The sequence below is a fragment of the Dermacentor albipictus genome, chromosome 1 (genome assembly GCF_038994185.2).
Source record: "Dermacentor albipictus isolate Rhodes 1998 colony chromosome 1, USDA_Dalb.pri_finalv2, whole genome shotgun sequence".
NCBI lineage: Eukaryota > Metazoa > Arthropoda > Arachnida > Ixodida > Ixodidae > Dermacentor > Dermacentor albipictus.
Window position 1 is genome coordinate 285,780,060 of NC_091821.1, and position 18,075 is coordinate 285,798,134.

Below are 18,075 nucleotides of genomic sequence, written 5' to 3' on the forward strand. Positions count from 1 at the left end.
ACTGCCTTGTTCGCTGCTGCAGTGCCTTTTACATTGATATGGCTTCCGGGAGAAATTCTGCAAGGGTCTTTGGTGGGTTGCGTATTAGTCCACCGAATAACTCTTGCTTGACGCCGCGCATCAAGTCCCTGAGCTTCTTTTCTTCCGGCATGGATGGATCCGCGCGTCGCGAAAGTCGGCACATATCTTCCACAAAAATTGCGGCGCTTTTGCTCGGCCGCTGCACTCTCGCCTGAATCGCAGATTCAGCTCGCTCCTTGCGATCGAGGCTGGCGTATGTGCTGATTAGCTGCCGTCGGAATTCGTCCCATGTCGATAGGGCCGCCTCACGGTTCTCAAACCATTTCCGCGCATAGTACTCGAGGGCAAAGTAGGCGTTGCGAAGCTTGCGCTCTGGAATCCAGCCGTTGAATTCTGTGACACGCTCAAAGTGATCGAGCCAGTCTTCAACATCTTCCAAGGTGTCCGCATGGAAGGATGTGGGGATTCGCGGATGGTTAAGGACGACCTCGGTCGGTGCGGTTGAGGAAGAAGACGGAACTGAGGTACTCATCCTTATGATTCGATTGGGTAGAGGCTCGTGTTCAGGTGGCAGTCCTTGAAGTCGACGGCTTTTCCGTACGTGAACTGGAGTCAGTTCGACCGGACTTCGTAGTGGGCTTATAGGCGGTGTTCGATCTGGGAGTGGTGTCATGTACCCAGCACCTCCACCAGAAAAAATGTAACGTAGATTGAAGACGGAGTGTTACAAAATAGACGCTTCTGTTTAATGGCGGGCCAGGAGAACGTGCAGCTCACGCGCTTCATCGTCTTTCATGGCACCAACCTTTGCGCGCGCCGTCCCATGGTGCGGGAGCCCCACATCATTCTGTCATTATGACGGCGCTGGTTGCTTAGCAGGTTTGTGAACGGCATTTCAAGCCCGAGCCACCTACGTACATCAAAATACACGGGCTGCGACGGACGGACCATCGAGGTTCTAATGAAGCATACCCGGCTTACGCCAGATGCCATTCCAACGATCTTTCCCCACTGCCCGCAATATATTTCGGATTCTCGCCAGTCGAGAGAAGACCATGGTGCAAAGAGAACACGTGTGGAGAAAGAACAGCTTCAAAGGACCTTAAAGCAGTCAGCTTTAGCACACGAGAGCGAGGAACGAGAAAAGAAAGTTAACACCCTCCAAGACATCAGTTCACGCCTGCACAAGCTAGGAGAGAAAAGGTTTTGGGCAGCGGTACCTTGCGACAGCTGCATGATCTTTGCTCGCATTAAAGTGACAACAGATGCTCCCGAGATTTTGGTGTGAGTGACTGTGTCGTCGGATATGTCTGTGCGTGTGTTTTGGAGAGGTGCTCGTCTTACATCTAACACTTGTTTTGAGATCCCGGATCATATCCACGATTCCGTGCGCTTGTTAAGCTCTTGGCTAATGTCGTGGACCACTGCACTAAAGGCGAACCAAAACAGGTGGACAAAGGAAAGGCAGCACTCAAATTCGTGATCTCACTTCTTGATGACATTTCAAGGGGAGACCTTCTGGAGGACGAAAAGGTGGGCGCTGTGACGTTCCCCAACGAGTACTGTCATCTCCTCATGGAGGAGAATAATGCTGTTCGGTACTCTTCGGAACTTTTGGTGGTGTGTAGCATTTTGTGTACTATTTCACCGCATGGCTGCAAGTTTTTGAGGAGCAGTGGAAAGTTAGTGTTGCCTAATACTGAAACAATCAAGCGTGTCTGTGGTGCACGTAGTGTTAGTCCTTTAAAGGAGCAAAATGAAGAGGGCTTCCTAAGATATATGAAAAGGAGGGCAAGTATGCTGAAAGCTCATGAAAGAAATGCAACATTAATGGTAGATGTAATACACTTACAGCAGTTTTTTGAATACAAGGGTGGTAGCATAACAGGGGCTGCTGCGAACTGTTCTCAACCTGCGAAGACAGCGCATGTATATATGGTGCAGTCTGTCCTGTGACCGTTCAAAGATGTTGGACACATCCCTCCAGTGTCAAAAATTACTGCGGAGGAACTGCACGAAACTGTAAAGAAAGTAGTCTTGAGACTTCAAGAAGCGAACCCTCATATCATTGCAGTCATCAAAGACAATAATTCCATTAACGTGAAAGTAATGGCTATGTTCAGTGAGGCCGCCAAGCTCGATATCGTTTACCCACACCCAGCTAATCCGCAGCAGCCACTTTTTCATATTGTTGAGCCTGTAATGCATCAAAACAATTCGCTAAACCAAAGAAATCCTGACAAATGTCTATATTACCCACCTTTACCCTGTGGAACCACAGAAAGTACGAAAATGGAAGGTCACATAACTGAGAAAGCTTCATGAGGCTGAACAAACTTATAGTGTGAAAGTGGTTTTTGGGCTAACGTATAAAGCATTAAATCCCACAAATAGTGAGAGGCAGAACGTGAAACTTGCTCTGCATATTTTTCGCACTTTTGTTTGGTCTGCTTTGATGATAAGATAACATGCCTGCAGAAGATAAAATGCTTGATTGAGGACATCATGGGACATCATGGAGCTGTTTGTCGTATTTTGGAGTTGGATTTCGAAAACACCCTTTAAAAATATGCATTAAAATGTCAGCAATTATCAGCAGCTTTATCGGCGTCAAGAACGTCATTGTTCATAACATGGTCTACAGGCTTGTTTTTCCGGGACAAGTGTCTCCAAAGCTTCTGCGGAGCGTTTTGAACAAAGCTCGGCAGCGTGTGTGCAAAGTAAGGGCGTTTTGATTGGCTCACAGCTTGACGCAGTGCAAGTCGTGCAGTTGCTATAGCGTTTCGGCAGACACGTGTACGTTTTAATCACTTTAGTTTTCTTTTTAAATGCAAGACTCTACGCGTGATCCAGAGATTTCGTTTGTGGGTTTTCTATATTTTACTATTGGGAATAAAATGTTTTATGCAGTACGTTCAGATTTCGTTACACTTATCCCATAGTATATGCACATCATTTTCTTTAAAATCGCTCAGGCATAGATCAAGGTAATCAAGCACGCTTTCGTCCCTGGCTAGCGAAAAGTCTCTTACACAGACAGGCTTTGTAGGTGAAGAGTTGTTGGGGTTTTGGATGCTGCTCGAAAACTACGCCACATTTTGATCGGAGAGCCCGTTTTCCACCGAGACACACAAATTTTCAATCGCTCAGGTGATAAACACCATGTCAAGTATGGAAGCACAAGTACCCTGGACACGCGTGGGTTTTGCAACTACCTGTTGAAGGTCATGTTGTAACCTAATATCAAAAATGTAATGCGTGCCAGGGGCAGAACGAGAAACAAGACAATTCAAATCCAATCCAGGCAGGTTGAAATCGCCACCAAGAATTATTTTATTGTGAATGTACTTAAACATGTGATTAGCCAAGTCGGGAAAAAAAAAACATTTGTGGTGAATCAGGTGGTCGGTGAACCACAGATGAAAGCAAGAACCGGCCCCAGCAGCACAGTTTTCAAGAGACGCTCTCGGGATGAGTAAGATGCGGTAAAACAAAAGCTTGGATACCCTGCTTCACCAACACAGCTACACCACCACCCGTTGATTTTCTGTCGCAAAGAAACGCGTTAGACAACGGAGGAAAAACGTCTTCGTCATTTATTTCATCTATGAGCCAAGTTTCCGTTATTACCACACTATGCGGATTTTAATCTAAGATTAGAGCTTCAAGTTGGTCGCTTGTATTAGCAATAACACGGGCATTAAGGTTCAGTAGGCATAGCTCTTTATCGCTGGAAGCATGACGTCACTCACTGCCTGAACTGGACTGACGTCGAGGCAGTTTGACCCCCGCACATGTGGCATCGTCCCAAGCGTAAATTTCACTGTCCACTTTCTGTTTATCGTTTATAAGCATTATTTTCCTTCCGTCTTTTTTCCCCCGTTTGGCATTAGCCCAAAGAAGCTTTCGCTTGCGATGCGTCTCGCGTCAGTAATCGTGTTGAACCGATAAGTCTGTTCCTTTAAGTTTGTAAGCGTTTTCATAATTTCCTGTTTTTCATTGCACTTTTGGGAGATTATTATAACTGGCCTTCGCTTTCCAGGCTTTCCAACCCGATGAATTCTTCCAATTGAGTTGCAGGGGGTGCTAAGCTTTTCAGTAAATGTATCGACAACTTTTTGTTTTAGTTGCATTGCAACACAGTTTCACCGTCGTCTTCGGACAAACCGAAAACCATCAAGTTCGAGCGCCTGCTTCTGTCCTCTAAACTGACGACTTTCGCCTGAAGTGTATTGAATGTTTCTGCGATGCCCTCTATTCTTGCTACACGGCTTTCCAAGTCGGCGAACTTGTAGGTGAAACCAGACATCAGTTTTTCCATCTTTGCCTGTTGTACCCGAAGAGCTGCAACCTCGTCTGTAAGTTTATTCTGGCCAGCCAGCAACTGCCTCAGTAGATCTTTTGTACTGGGGTCTCCCGTATTCGGACCGGGTTTTAACTGAACGTCCCCGCAGAGCATGAGCTTGCACACAATAAACACTTCACAAAGAATAGAAATGCACTGACGTGGGCATGGCAGAACCAAGAGACAGCGCGAATCCCTCACAATTGTGGAGTAATAATAACTGACCTGCGTAAAGCAGAGGAAACGCGTGTTAGGCCGCATGCCTATGCTGAGTCCGCCGCGCCTACTGAACTCGAAGGCTTGTGGATAGTCTTTTATAGGAGCGTTTGATGACGTAACGCCTCTGGTAGATGGGGCTAGGTTGGTATTAACACGAATCACAGGAGGGCAGCAACAGGGCGTCGCTGATATGGATGAGGCCGCCAGGCATGCGTCATTCGTTGAGTCATCTTGCTGTGATGGCGTACCGGCAAGGCTAACAAAAAAAAAATGCGCGAAGCAGAGGAAACGCGTGTTAGGCCAAATGCCTATGCTGGGTCCGCCGTGCCCACTTTACAATAACGTCTGATGTCATTCTCTAGATTTTAATGGAATTACGGGGTTTTACGCGCCAAAATCATGACCAGATTGAGACACACCGTAGTGGGGGACTCCGAAAATTTGGACCACCTAGGGTTCTTTACCGTGCACCTAAAAGTAGGGAAAAAGCAGGCTGCTGAACAAGAAGTTGGCAACAACGGCATCAATTCTAGGAAGGATATAGGTGAGATGGGGGCCGGTAGAATTCGCAGAAAAAAATAAGCTTGGAATAATGAACACCATTTTCTAGGAAGCTAAGCCACAGAAAATGGACCGGCAAAAGCCCTAATCGTGAAACAAATAAAATGGACTTCATACTTTATGCTGATCCCAGCATAGTAGAGGATGCATAAGGGATAGGTAGGGTAAAGTGCAGTGATTCATAGGCCAGTGTGGGCTAGGATTCACCAAAAGTTGAAGGGAGAAAGAGTAAAATTGGTCAAGAAGCAACAGGTCAACCTAGAGGCAGTAAGAGTAAAAGCAGACCAATTCAACTTGGTACTTCCAAACAAATATGAACCCTTAGAGAGATGAAGCTGACATAGACGTAATGAACTAAAGCATAACTAGGCTGGCTTCAGAGGCAGCACTTGGAAGGCAATGGACGAAGGCAACCAGTAGGCAAGCTCTCCCAATTAACAAATGAACTAATAAGATAACGGCAAAGAATGAAAATGTCCAACTCAAGAGATAAGATAGAATTAGCAGAACTGTCTCAACTCATCAACAAGGTGAAAGTAAGTGATATTGGAAACTACCTCGTGAGAAAGACTGGTGAAGCCATAAAAATGGACACAGCCTGAAATCAAGGAGAAAGAAACTTGGAATAGGAGAAACCAAGCTAGTTGTGATGACGTACCCCGCACGCAGTGAAGATTGCAGAAAAAAACGGGGGCTTCCTTCCAGGTGGCGAAGGGTCGATGACCAACGGCAGGATCTGTAAGATGCGCCACGTGTGCAGGAGCGACAAGGTCAATGAAGTGCTGCCACTCCACTGTAGAGTGGGGTGATTTGGGCTGGTTTTATACGCTCGGTTTCAGCAGATAAGGCCGATCCGAATGTGACTTTCCTGTAGCCCGTTGTGATGACGTTCCCAATACGCAGTGATGATTCCAGAAAGTACAGGGGGCTTCCTTCTAGGTGATGAAGTGTTGGCGACCAGCGCAGGATATGTATGATGCGCCATCTGTTCTGAAGCGACATGGTCACTGCAGTGCTGCCGCTCTCACTGAAAACTGGGGAGATTGGGGCTGGTTTGTACATGCTGGGTTGCAGCAGATGAGGTCAATCCGCTTGGAATTTTCTAGTAGCCATTTATGATGACATTCCCGGCACGCAGAGATGATTCCAGAAAAAACCGGGGGCTTCCTTCCAGGCGGTGAAGTCTTTATGATCAGCGGCAGGATCTGTAGTATGCGACAGGTGTGCTGAATCGACATGGTCAGTGAAGTGCTGTCGCCCTCCCTGAATGCTGGACAGATTTGGGCTGGGTTTATATGCTCGATTTTGCAGATAAATTTAACCACTTGGAGTTTTCCAGTAGCCAGTTGTGATGACGTTCCCGCCACACAGTGATGATTCCACAGAAAACAGGGGGCTTCCTTCAAGGCGGCGAAGTGTTGATGACAAGCGGCAGGATCTGTATGATGCGCTATGTGTGCTGAAGCGAAATGGTCACTGCAGTGCTGCAGCTCTCATTGAAGACTGGGGTGATTTGGGCTGCATTAATATGGTCGGTTTGGCAGATAAGGTCGATCCGGTTGGCATTTTGCTGTAGCGAGTTGTGATGAGCATCCCGGCGCGCAGTGATAATTCCAGAAAAACCCGGGCGCCTCCTTCTAGGCGGCGAAGTGTTTATGACCAGCGTCAGGATCTTTAAGATGCTCTATGTGTCCAGAAGCGACATGGTCACTGCAGTGCTGCCGCTCTCACGGAAGACTGGGATGATTGGGGCTGGTTTTATATGGTCGGTTTTGGTAGATAAGGTCCATCCGCTTGGAATTTTCTAGTAGCCGTTTATGATGACGTTCCCGGCACGCAGTTATGGTTCCAGAAATAACCGGGGCTTCCTTCCAGGCGGCGAAGTGTTGATGACCAGTGGCAGGATCTGTAAGATGCGCATTGTGAGCTGAATGGACATGGTCAGTGAAGTGCTGCCGCCCTCTATGAAGACTGGGGAGATTTGGCCTGGGTTTATATGCTCGGTTTTGCAGATAAAGTTGAACCGCTTGGAATTTTCCAGTAGCCAGTTGTGATGACGTTCCCTGCACAGAGTGATGATTCCACAAAAAACAGTTGTCTTCCTTCCAGACGACGAAGTGTTGATGACCAGTGGCAGGGTCTGTAAGATGGGCCATGTGTGATAAAACGACATGATCACAGCAGTGCTTCACCTCTCACGGAAAACTGGGGTGATTTGTGCTGGTATCTTACGCACCGTTTCAGCAGATAAGGTTGATGCGCTTGGAATTTTCTAGTAGCCAGTACTGATGACATTCCACCGACATTCCTCCTACTGATTCTCGGGATTGACTTTCTTCAGGATTGTGGTGCATCGGTTAACTGTGGCACAGGCGAAATTACTTTGAATAGCGCGCTTCTCGCCACCCTTGCCGACACATCCTTACCAGTGAAAAACTATTGTGTTGTTTCGAACAATTTGCTGCTACCGCCTTGGTCGCTGTCACGTGTCTCTGTCAAACTCGCTGCTGCCGACCTTTCATCGTTTGACGTGCAAGTCCAGCCACTTACGTCGAGCTGCGCAAAGAAAGATGTACTTGTACCGCGCTCTGTCGTGAGAGTAGTCAATGGCGCCTCAAATTTGTGGGCTTTTAATTGTTCTTGCGTCCCTGCTGTTCTTCCACGTGACATGAACCTCGCTGAATTTGACGAGATTACTTACAGCTCCATTACAGTTCTAAGCGAGGAGGACCAGTCTCATACTAGCGCTCCTCACCAAAGCACTTCTGAAGACCAGATTCTATGGATGATCAACAAGGCGCTGCCCTCACAGGAGCACCACGCTCTCGCACAAGTTTTGTGGGACATCTTTCTGTATTCGATTTCACACAAAGCGACAAGCACGCTTCACTCCCGCGTTCTCGTGCTCGCCACAGAATTGACACCGGATCTGCGCACCCCATTCGACAAAAGCCTTACCGCGTTTCTTCAGCAGAGAGGACAGTTATTGCTGAACAGGTGAAAGACATGCTGCGGGAAAGTGTTGTTCAAGAGTCCTCTAGTCCGTGGGCAGCACCAGTGACCTTAGTAAAGAATAAGGATGGATCGTGGCGGTTTTGCGTTGGTTACAGGAAACTGAATGCGGTCACCAAAAAGGATGTGTATCTACTTCCTAGAATTGATGGTGTCATCAATTGTTTACATTCCGCTGCCTACTCTTCATCACTGGATTTTCGATCAGGGTATTGGCAGATACCCATGCACCCAGACGATAAGGAGAAAACGGCATTCGTGACACCAGACGGTCTTTATGAATTTAATGTTATGCCGTTCGGCCTTTGTAATGCGCCAGCAACATTCGAACGATTTATGGATACCATCCTCCGAGGACTTAAATGGGAAATTTGTTTGTGCTACCTCGACGACGTGGTGATTTTTTGGCAGCACATTGAGTGAGCGTAACAGCCGTCTCAGTCTTGTTCTGGATTGTGTCAAACAAGGCGGCTTGATCCTAAACTGCAAGAAATGTCGTTTCGGGGAAACCGAGACATTAGTACTTGGGCATCTGGTCGACAAAAACGCTGTGAGGCCAGATCCACGGAAGATTGAGGCAGTCAGCTCCTTCGAAGCGCCGAAGTCAGCGCGGGAGTTGAGGAGTTTCTTGGGCCTGTCCTCGTATTTTCGTCGCTTCGTCCTAAGATTCGCCGACGTGGTGTACCCCCTAACATGTCTTCTCCAAAAAGCCGTCCCTTTCAACTGGACATCAGCTTGCGCCGACGCGTTCCGCCAGCTAAAATTTCTACTGACGTCAGGGCCCATATTGCGTCACTTCGATGCATTCGCACCTACGGAAGTGCACGCGGATGCTAGTGGCACCGACATCGGTTGCGTACTAGTACAACGTCATCAAGAAGCTGAACACTTTGTGGCTTATGCTAGTCGCTCTTTGACTAAGGCGGAACGCAATTACACTGTTACCGAGCCAGAATGCTTGGCAGCTGTTTTCACTGTCCAGAAATTTCGGCCCTATTCTAGACGCCATTCACTATCGTTACTGATCACCACGCGTTAGGCTGGTTAATGAATCTCCGTGACCCGAGTGGACGACTGACAAGTTGGGCTCTTCGACTGCAGGAGTACGACTTCGTTATTTCCTACAAGTCCGGACATCGCCACGCAGATGCGGACTGTCTCTCCCGCCTTCCCCTGACGACGGCGGAGTGTGACGAAGACAATTTTGATGACTGTTTTGCTCCCATTTCTTCTACATTCCCAGACTCGATGACTTTCAAAGTAGAGCAGGAAAATGATATTAATTTGGAACCTCTATTTGTAGCCGCATCACGTCCTGGAGCCACCGGTAGATTTTCTGTCCGTGACGGCCTGCTTTACAAGCCCAATTATTCGGCTAAAGGCACACGCTTCCTTCTGGTGGTGCCACAGAGTCACCAAACGGATATACTGAGAGCCATGCACGACGATGTGACCTCTGGCCATCTAGGATTCATCAAAACTTTGAACCGGACACAGGAGCGTTTTTACTGGCGCAGAATGTGGGACACAGTCAAGCACTATGTCGCCAGTTGGGAACAGTGTCAACGCTACAAGCGTCCTACGACCGCTCCGCCAGGTTTTCTCCAATCTCTGCCGCCGCCTCGCCTGCCATTTGAACAAGTGAGTATCGATCTTCTGGGCCCATTTCCTCGATCATCTAACAACAACCGATGGGTGATCGTATGTGTGGACCATCTGACCCGTTACGCGGAAACGGCGGCCGTACCATCTTCAACAGCTGCATCTGTTGCGACGTTTTTGCTTCGATTCATTATTCTTCGACATGGTGCCCCCCGTGTCATCGTTAGCGATCGCGGTCGTCAGTTCGTTGCGGATGCCGTAGAAGAACTGCTTCGTCTCTGGAGTTCGCAGTTCCGTCACTCAACGCCTTACCCCCCTAAGACAAATGGGCTTGTAGAACGTACGAACAGAACCGTAACTAACATGCTGGCCATGTACGTATCTTCCGATCACAAGGACTGGGATGACGTACTCCCCTTGATCACCTATGCTTATAATACTGCAAAGCATGAGACGACCGATTACAGTCCTTTTTATCTCCTTTACGCACGTTCACCATAAGCTGCATTGACACTATACTACCGTTTGACTTTCACATCCAGTACTCTGTTGCCAAGACGCTTTGTCTTGCCGAAGAAGCCCGGCGTATGCCTCGTTTTCGTACTGTGGCATCGCAACACCGATCGAAAGAGCGCTATGACAGCCGACACCAGTCTGTCTCGTACGCTAAAGGAGACTTTGTGTGGTTGTGGACTCCGGAATGTAAACGTGGCTTATCTGAAAGCTTTTACCCCAGTACACGGGCCCATTCGTCATTGTAGATCACTTGAGTGACTTGACGTACGTGGTGGCACGCTTGACGTCCGCTGGTCGTCGGTCTAGGCGGACCCAGTTAGTACATGTTGCCCGTTTTAAGCGGTTTCACCCTACGCTTTCCGAGTGATTTGGACTAGCCCAGCGGGCTTTGTCTGGCAAACGGGGATTGCTACGGCATGAGCCGGGCGAGCAGAAGAGAAAGAAGACGTTAGCTGGTGCAGCCTCGGGACGCCATCTTGACTTCACCATCAATCTCGGCCCTTAAATAAAGCCGGTTTAAGATTAACTGTAACAATATGCTCGGTTTTGGTAGATACGGTCGATCCGCATGGAATTTTCCAGTATCCAGTTGGGATGACGTTCCCGGCACGCAGTGACGATTCCAGATAAAAACCAGGGTCTTTCTTCAAGGCGGTGAAGTGCTGATGACCAGTGGGAGGATCTGTAAGATGCACCATGTACGCTGAAGCGACGTGGCCACTGCTGTGCTGCCGCTCTCAAAGAAGACTAGAGGGATTTGTGCGAGTTTTTATGGTCGGTTTCAGCAGATAAGGTTGATGCGCTAGGAATTTCCTAGTAGCCAGTTGTGATGAGGTTCCCAGTACGCAGTGATGATTCCATAAAATACAGGGGCTTCCTTCTAGGAGGCGAAGTGTTCATGATCAGTGGCAGGATCTGTAAGATGCGCCATGTGTTCTGAAGCGACATGGTCAGTTAAGTGCTGCGGCTCTCACTCTAGAGTGGGGTGATTTGGGTTGGTTTTATCCGCTCGGTTGCAGCAGATAAGGCCGATCCGCTTGGAATTTTCGAGTAGCCAGTTGTGATGACCTTCCCGGCATGCAGTGATGATTTCAGAAAAAAGCGGGCGCTTCCTTCCAGGCGGCGAAGTGTTGATGACCAGCGGTAGGATCTGTAATATGCGCCATGTGTACTGAAGCGACATGGTCACTACAGTGCTGCCGCTCTCACTCAAGACGGGAGTGATTTGTGCTGCTGTTTTATGCTCGGTTTCAGCTGATAAGGTTCATCCGCTTGGAATGTAGAGTAGCCAGTTGTGATGACGTTCCCAGAACGCAGTGAAGATTCTAGAAAAAATCGGGGGCTTCCTTCCAGTCGGCGAAGTGTTGATGACAAGCGGCAGAATTTGTACGACGAGCCATGTGTACTGAAGCGACACGGTCACTGCAGTGATGCCGCTCTCACTGAAGACTGGGATGATTGGGGCTGGTATTATATGGTCGGATTTGGCAGATAAGTTCGATCCGCTTGAAATTTTCCAGTAGCCATTTGTGATGACATTCCCGGCACGCGGAGATGATCCCAGAGAAAACTTAGCGGTTCGATCCAGGCGGCGAGTGTTCATTACCAGCGGCAGTACCTTTAAGATGCGCCATGTGTGCTAAAGCGACATGGTCATTGCAGTGCTGCCGCTCTCACTGAAAACTGGGGTGATTGGGGCTGGTTTTATATGCTCGGTTTCAGCAGATAAGGTCGCTCCGCTTGAAATGTTTCAGTAGCCAGTTGCGATGACGTTCCCGGCACGCAGTGATGATTCCAGAAAAAAAAGCAGGGGCTTCCTTCCAGGTGGCGAAGTGTTGATGACCAGTGGTAGGATCTGTAATATGCACCATTTGTTTTGAAGCGACATGGTCATTGCAGTGCTGCTGCTCTCACTGAAGACTGGGGTGATTTGTGCTGGTTTATCATGCTCGGTTTCAGCAGATAAGGTTGGTCCGCTTGGAATTGGAACTTGGCTTGGCGGCATATGTCAGTGATGGCATCCTAACCGACTTCACTTTTTTCGCTACGCAGTTCTTGGTGCTGTACTGGATTCTGAAGCTAACACCGTGCTTTGAACAGCCTGCCTGGATTCCACTGCCTGCCGATGAGGACGCCCCGCATTGCCATGGCTAGCTGTGCCGGACCTACCTCAACAGAACATGAGAGTGCGCATCACAGATTACGCCACTTCTGTCACTGCGGTGTCATCGGCTGACGCCCTGGCTTCCTGGCCCACTATCTTCGATTGACAGCGCCATCTTCCCTCGGATTCCCCATATAAAGCCTAGACAAACCATCGCCACGCTCAGTGGGCTTGGCGGCATGTCAGTGATGGGCCATCTTAACCGACTTCACTGCTTCGCTACGCAGGTAACAAATTGCTGTTGCCTTTTCGCTAAACGCACTGGTTACCGAACATTACTTGTGCTGCCGAGCCCACGGCACTCTCTTTGTGTAGTATTTGACTGTGCTCGCATGCTATTGAAATTACTTTTTTGGCTGGAGATATTGAGACTAATTCTGGACCTAGAAATGATCCAACTGTACTTCCTGCTGATATGCTTGATGTTCTGAAGACGTTGCAAATCGGGCAGTCGGCCATGCTAGAGCAGCTAAATTCAATTAGGTCAACCCTTGCTGATCATGAGAAAATGTTCAGCAAACTCTGCACATGGTTGACCAAGATTGAATCCGAACTGTTGTCACTTTCGAATATAATGTTCGAAGTAAATAACTTATAAAGCGTCGCTAATCGCAGCGCTGCTCAGGTAACTGTGCTGACTGACCGCATTAATGAGATCGAAAACAGATCCCGAAGATGTAACCTGGTTTTTTACGGGCTCAGCGATGCGCGAAATGAGTCGTGGCGTGTTTCTGAGGAATCATTAATTGAACACTGCCACAAAAACCTTGGCGTAACTATTCAGAGTCGTGATATAGAACGTGCCCACAGACTTGGTACCTTTCAGGAAGGAGAGTGGAGGCCAATAATAGTGAAATTCACCCACTTTAAAGATAAATAAAGCATCCTTTTCTCAAGCGGTAAGCTGAAGGGCACCGAATACGGCATTAGCGAAGACTTCGCCCCAGAAACTCGTCTGGCCAGGAGACGTCTAATCGAATTTGGAAAAGCGCAGCAATCTTCATTCAAGCTCTGTTACGACAAACTTATCTCTGGCCGAAAAACCTACGTTTACGATCACGCCAAACAGTCGGTCGTCGAACTTCAATCCTAGCAGCAAGTGCAAAAGCCACTGAGGCCGACTCAGCGTGTTAAGCACAATCTATCGTTCCTCTACATTAACATCCGCAGCCTGATACCCAAACAGGATTCGTTATGCAACCTCATTTCCTCGTCATCCAGTAACATTGTTGCACCAACGGAAACGTGGTTAAATTCCACAATACTTGATTGCGAAACTCTTCCTTATCTACCAGAGTTTGATTATTTTTGCAAAGATAGGTGCGATGAAACCCGTGGCGGCGGTGTGGCTATTGCTACTCATCGCCAACTTAAGTGCTCTTTTGTGAATATAAGAACGCCTCTAGAAATGATTTGGACGTGCTGCCACGCCACTTCATCGTGCACGCTCATCGGCTGTTGCTATCGTCCACGCTGCACTGATAGCTCCTTTCTTTCGTTTTTTGACGATGCGTTGTTTGAACTAACAACGGTTTATCCTAACACCCCCATATTTTTACTCGGTGACTTCAACTTTCCAACTATAGATTGGAGTAACGTTGCGTCATGTCTAACACAAAAATGGCTAGCGAATTTATAAACATTTGTTGCTGTTCGGTCTATCGCAGCTTGTTACTAAACCTACGCGAATAACTCAACACTCATCAAATATTCTAGATCCCGTCTTAGCGTCGCACCCCGATAAGATGCCTCCTCTTATGTACGTCAGTGGTCTTAGCGATCACACCGTCATTCATGCCACGTTTCCTTGCAATATACTCAAAAGTAAAATATCAAAGAAAGTACTAACACTTTATGATAAAGCCGATTATTCAAGCATTAATCGAGAACTTTCTATCTTTCATGAGCAACTTGCCCTTACGTATCAGCAGCAGTTGACTAAGAGAGACTGGGTACTTTTCAAAAGAAAAATGCTGCGTTTAATAGGTCTTTACATTCCAACTATCACGATAAATGAAAGAGCGCGTTCCCCCCGGTTCAACACTACTTCAAAGCGCTTAAACAATAAGAAAAAACGATTATTTCGTGCAGCCAAATGCTCAGGTTCCCTGGGAAAAATATAACAAAGCTACTAAAGAATACAACTGATGAAAAGCACACACAAAACGTTATTTCTTTTCTACTACCGTCCCAAAAAAACATGTTGCACTCTAACCCGCAGCGTTTTTGGAAAACGACAAAACCCGAAACTAATAGCTCTATTTCTCTATGTGATAATTCTGGCTCACCCATTTCTGACTCAAATGTTCCTGATGCCGTAAACCTTGCATTTTGTTCAATGTTTACAAAAGAACCTGCCAATAAACTACCAGATTTACCATTTTTCGGTTTTACACCAATGGAAGGTATTAATTCTAGGCCGGAAGGCATCGTTAAGGTAATAGATGGCCTAAAGTGCTCATCAGCCTGTGGGACCGACGGCAATAATGCCAAAGTGTTAAAAAATACGAAGTATGTCTGTAGTTCGATCCTCTGTATCATCTTTCAGCAATCACTTTACACAGGCATTGTTCCAAGAGACTGGAAAATAGCGAAGATCATTCCAGTCTTCAAGAAAGGTGATTGGTCTTTCCCAGGTAACTACCGCCCCATTTCACTCACCAGCGTATGCTCCAAAATCATGCAACATGTCATTTGCTCTCATGTTGCTAACTTCTTAACTTCAGTGAAGTTCTTTCGCCCTAATCAACATGGCTTCAGGCTTCAGGAAAGATCACTCATGCGAAACGCAGTTTGCTTTATTTATTCATGATACTCATTTAAGCCTCGACTCTAACATTCCAACTGACGCCCTCTTTTTAGATTTCGAAAAAGCTTTCGATAAGGTTCCACATTCTCGCCTTTTACTAAAATTATCACGCCTAAACATCCACGCACTTGTTCTTAACTGGATCCAGTATTTTTTAACTAACCGAAAACAGTTTGTATATGCTAACAACCTTACATCTTCCGTTTCCTCCGTTCTATCTGGTGTACCTCAGGGCACTGCTCTTGGGCCACTCCTATTTTTAATCTACATTAATGACCTGCCATTCACTGTAACCTCTGCAATACGTCCTTTCGCTGATGATTGTGTCCTATACCACCCTATAAATACCGTCGCAGACGTCTCTACTCTTCAGGAAGACCTCTTTCATATTCAAGACTGGTGTTCTACATGGCTTATGTCCCTAAACGTTAGTAAGTCTGCATATTTCATTCCATCGTCGACCTAACTACATTCTCCCTGCCAACAAGATTAACAACTGCACTATATCTACTACCGACTCCTTCAAGTACTTAGAAGATTTGTCTTGGGCAAATCACGTAAGCCACATAATAATTTCAGCTAACAATATTCTTGTTTATCTTCGACGTAATCTCTTCATGGCACAACCACCCGTGAAATCAGTTGCCTATAAAACGCTTGTGCGACCAAAACTTGAATATGCATGTGCCATCTTTGACCCTTACCAAACTAATCTCGCATAAGCCCTTGAAAGCGTTCAAAACCATGCTGCTAGATTTATTCTTTCACATTACTCATATCACAACAGCGTTTCCTCACTAAACGCTAAACTAGACCTATCGCCGCTTGCCTCTCCTCCTCGCATCTCTCGCCTATGCCTCTATCACAGGTTTTTTTATTCCCTACCTCGTGACAGCAAGCTGGTCCAGCTGGCTCATCGTGTTCGTCGAACAGGCCATCCGAACTCCGCGATCCCACCACAAGCCTGCACCACTACGTTCCTACAGTCATTCTTCGTCCGAACTGCCCGAAACTGGAATGGCCTTCGCAGACAAACTGCACTCATCCGCGATACAGCACGCTTTAGATTTGCCATTGAGTGTTCCGACTCATCTTTCTAATTTCCACATCGTCAATCCCGCCTTTTACATGCCCACCCCTCATGTATTTTTGGGCCCTTGAGGTACTAATAAATAAATAAATAAATAAATAAATAAATAAATAAATAAATAAATAAATAAATAAATAAATAAATTTTCTAGTAGCCAGTTGTGATGACATTCCCAGCACGCTGTGAAGATTCCAGAAAAAAAACGGGGGCTTACTCCCAGGCGGCACTGTTTGATGAATACTTGTAGGATCTGTAAGATGCGCCATGTGTGCTGAAGCGACATGGTCATTGCAGTGCTGCTGCTCTCACTGAAGACTGGGGTGATTTGGGCGAGTTTATTATGCACGTTTTCGACAGATACGGTCGATTCGCTTGGAATTTTCCAGTAGCCAGTGACGATGACATTCCCCGCACGCAGAGATGATTACAGAAAAAAAACCTGCCGCTTCATTCCAGCGGCGAAGTCTTGATTACCAGCCGCAGAATCATTAAGATGCGTCATGTGTGCTGAAGCGACATGGTCACTGCAGTGCTGCCGCTCTCGCTGAAGACTGGGATGATTGGGGCTGGTTTTATTTGGTCGCATTTGGTAGGTAAGGTCTATCCGCTTGCAATTTTCAAGTAGCCATTTCTGATGACGTTCCCGGCATGCACTGATGATTCCAGAGAAAAGCGGGGCTTCCTTCCATGCTGCGAAGTATTCATGATCAGCGGCAGGATCTTTAAGTCGAGCCATGTGTGCCGAAGCGACATGGCCACTGCAGTGCCGCCACTCTCGCTGAAGACTGGGGTGATTTGGGCTGGTTTAATATGCTTTGTTTTGCAGATACGGTCGATCCGCTTGGAAATTTTCAGTAGCCAGTTATGATGACGTCCCCGGCAAGTAGAGATGACTCCAGAAAGAAAACCTGGCGCTTCGTTCTAGGCAGCGAAGTGTTGATGACCAGCGTTTGGATCTGTAAGATGCGCCATGTCTGCTGAAATGACATGGTCACTGTAGTGCTGCCACTTTCACTGAAGACTGGGGAGATCGGGGCTGGTTTTATATGCTCGGTTTTGGTAGACAACGTGGAACCGCTTAGAATTTTCTAGCAGCCTGTTGTGATAACGTTCCCGGCATGCAGTGATGATTCCAGAAATAACTGGGGGCTTTCTACCAGGCGGCCAAGGGTTGATGGCCAGCGTCAGGATCTGTAACATGCGCCATGTGTGCTGAAACGACATGGACACTGCAGTGTTGCTACTCTCACGGACCACTGGAGAGATTTGGCCTACTTTTACACGCTCGGTTTAGGCATATAAGGTTGAAACGCTTGGAATTTTCTAGTAGCCAGTTGTGATGACGTTCCCGGCACGCAGTGATGATTCCAGAAAAAGCCGGGGGCTTCCTACCAGGCGGCAAAGTGTTCATGACCAGCGTCAGGATCTGTAAGATGCGCCATGTTTTCTGAAACGACATGGCCACCGCAATGTTGCTGCTCTCACAGAAGACAGGGGAGATTTGGGCTGGTTTGATATGCTCAGTTTTGGTAGACAACGTGGAACCGCTTAGAATTTTCTAGCAGCCTGTTGTGATAACGTTCCCGGCATGCAGTGATGATTCCAGAAATAACCGGGGGCTTCCTACCAGGCGGCGAATTGTTGATGACCAGCGGCAGGATTTGTAGGACGAGCCATGTATGCTGAAGCGACATGGTCACTCCAGTGTTGATGCTCTCACTGAAGACTGGGGAGAC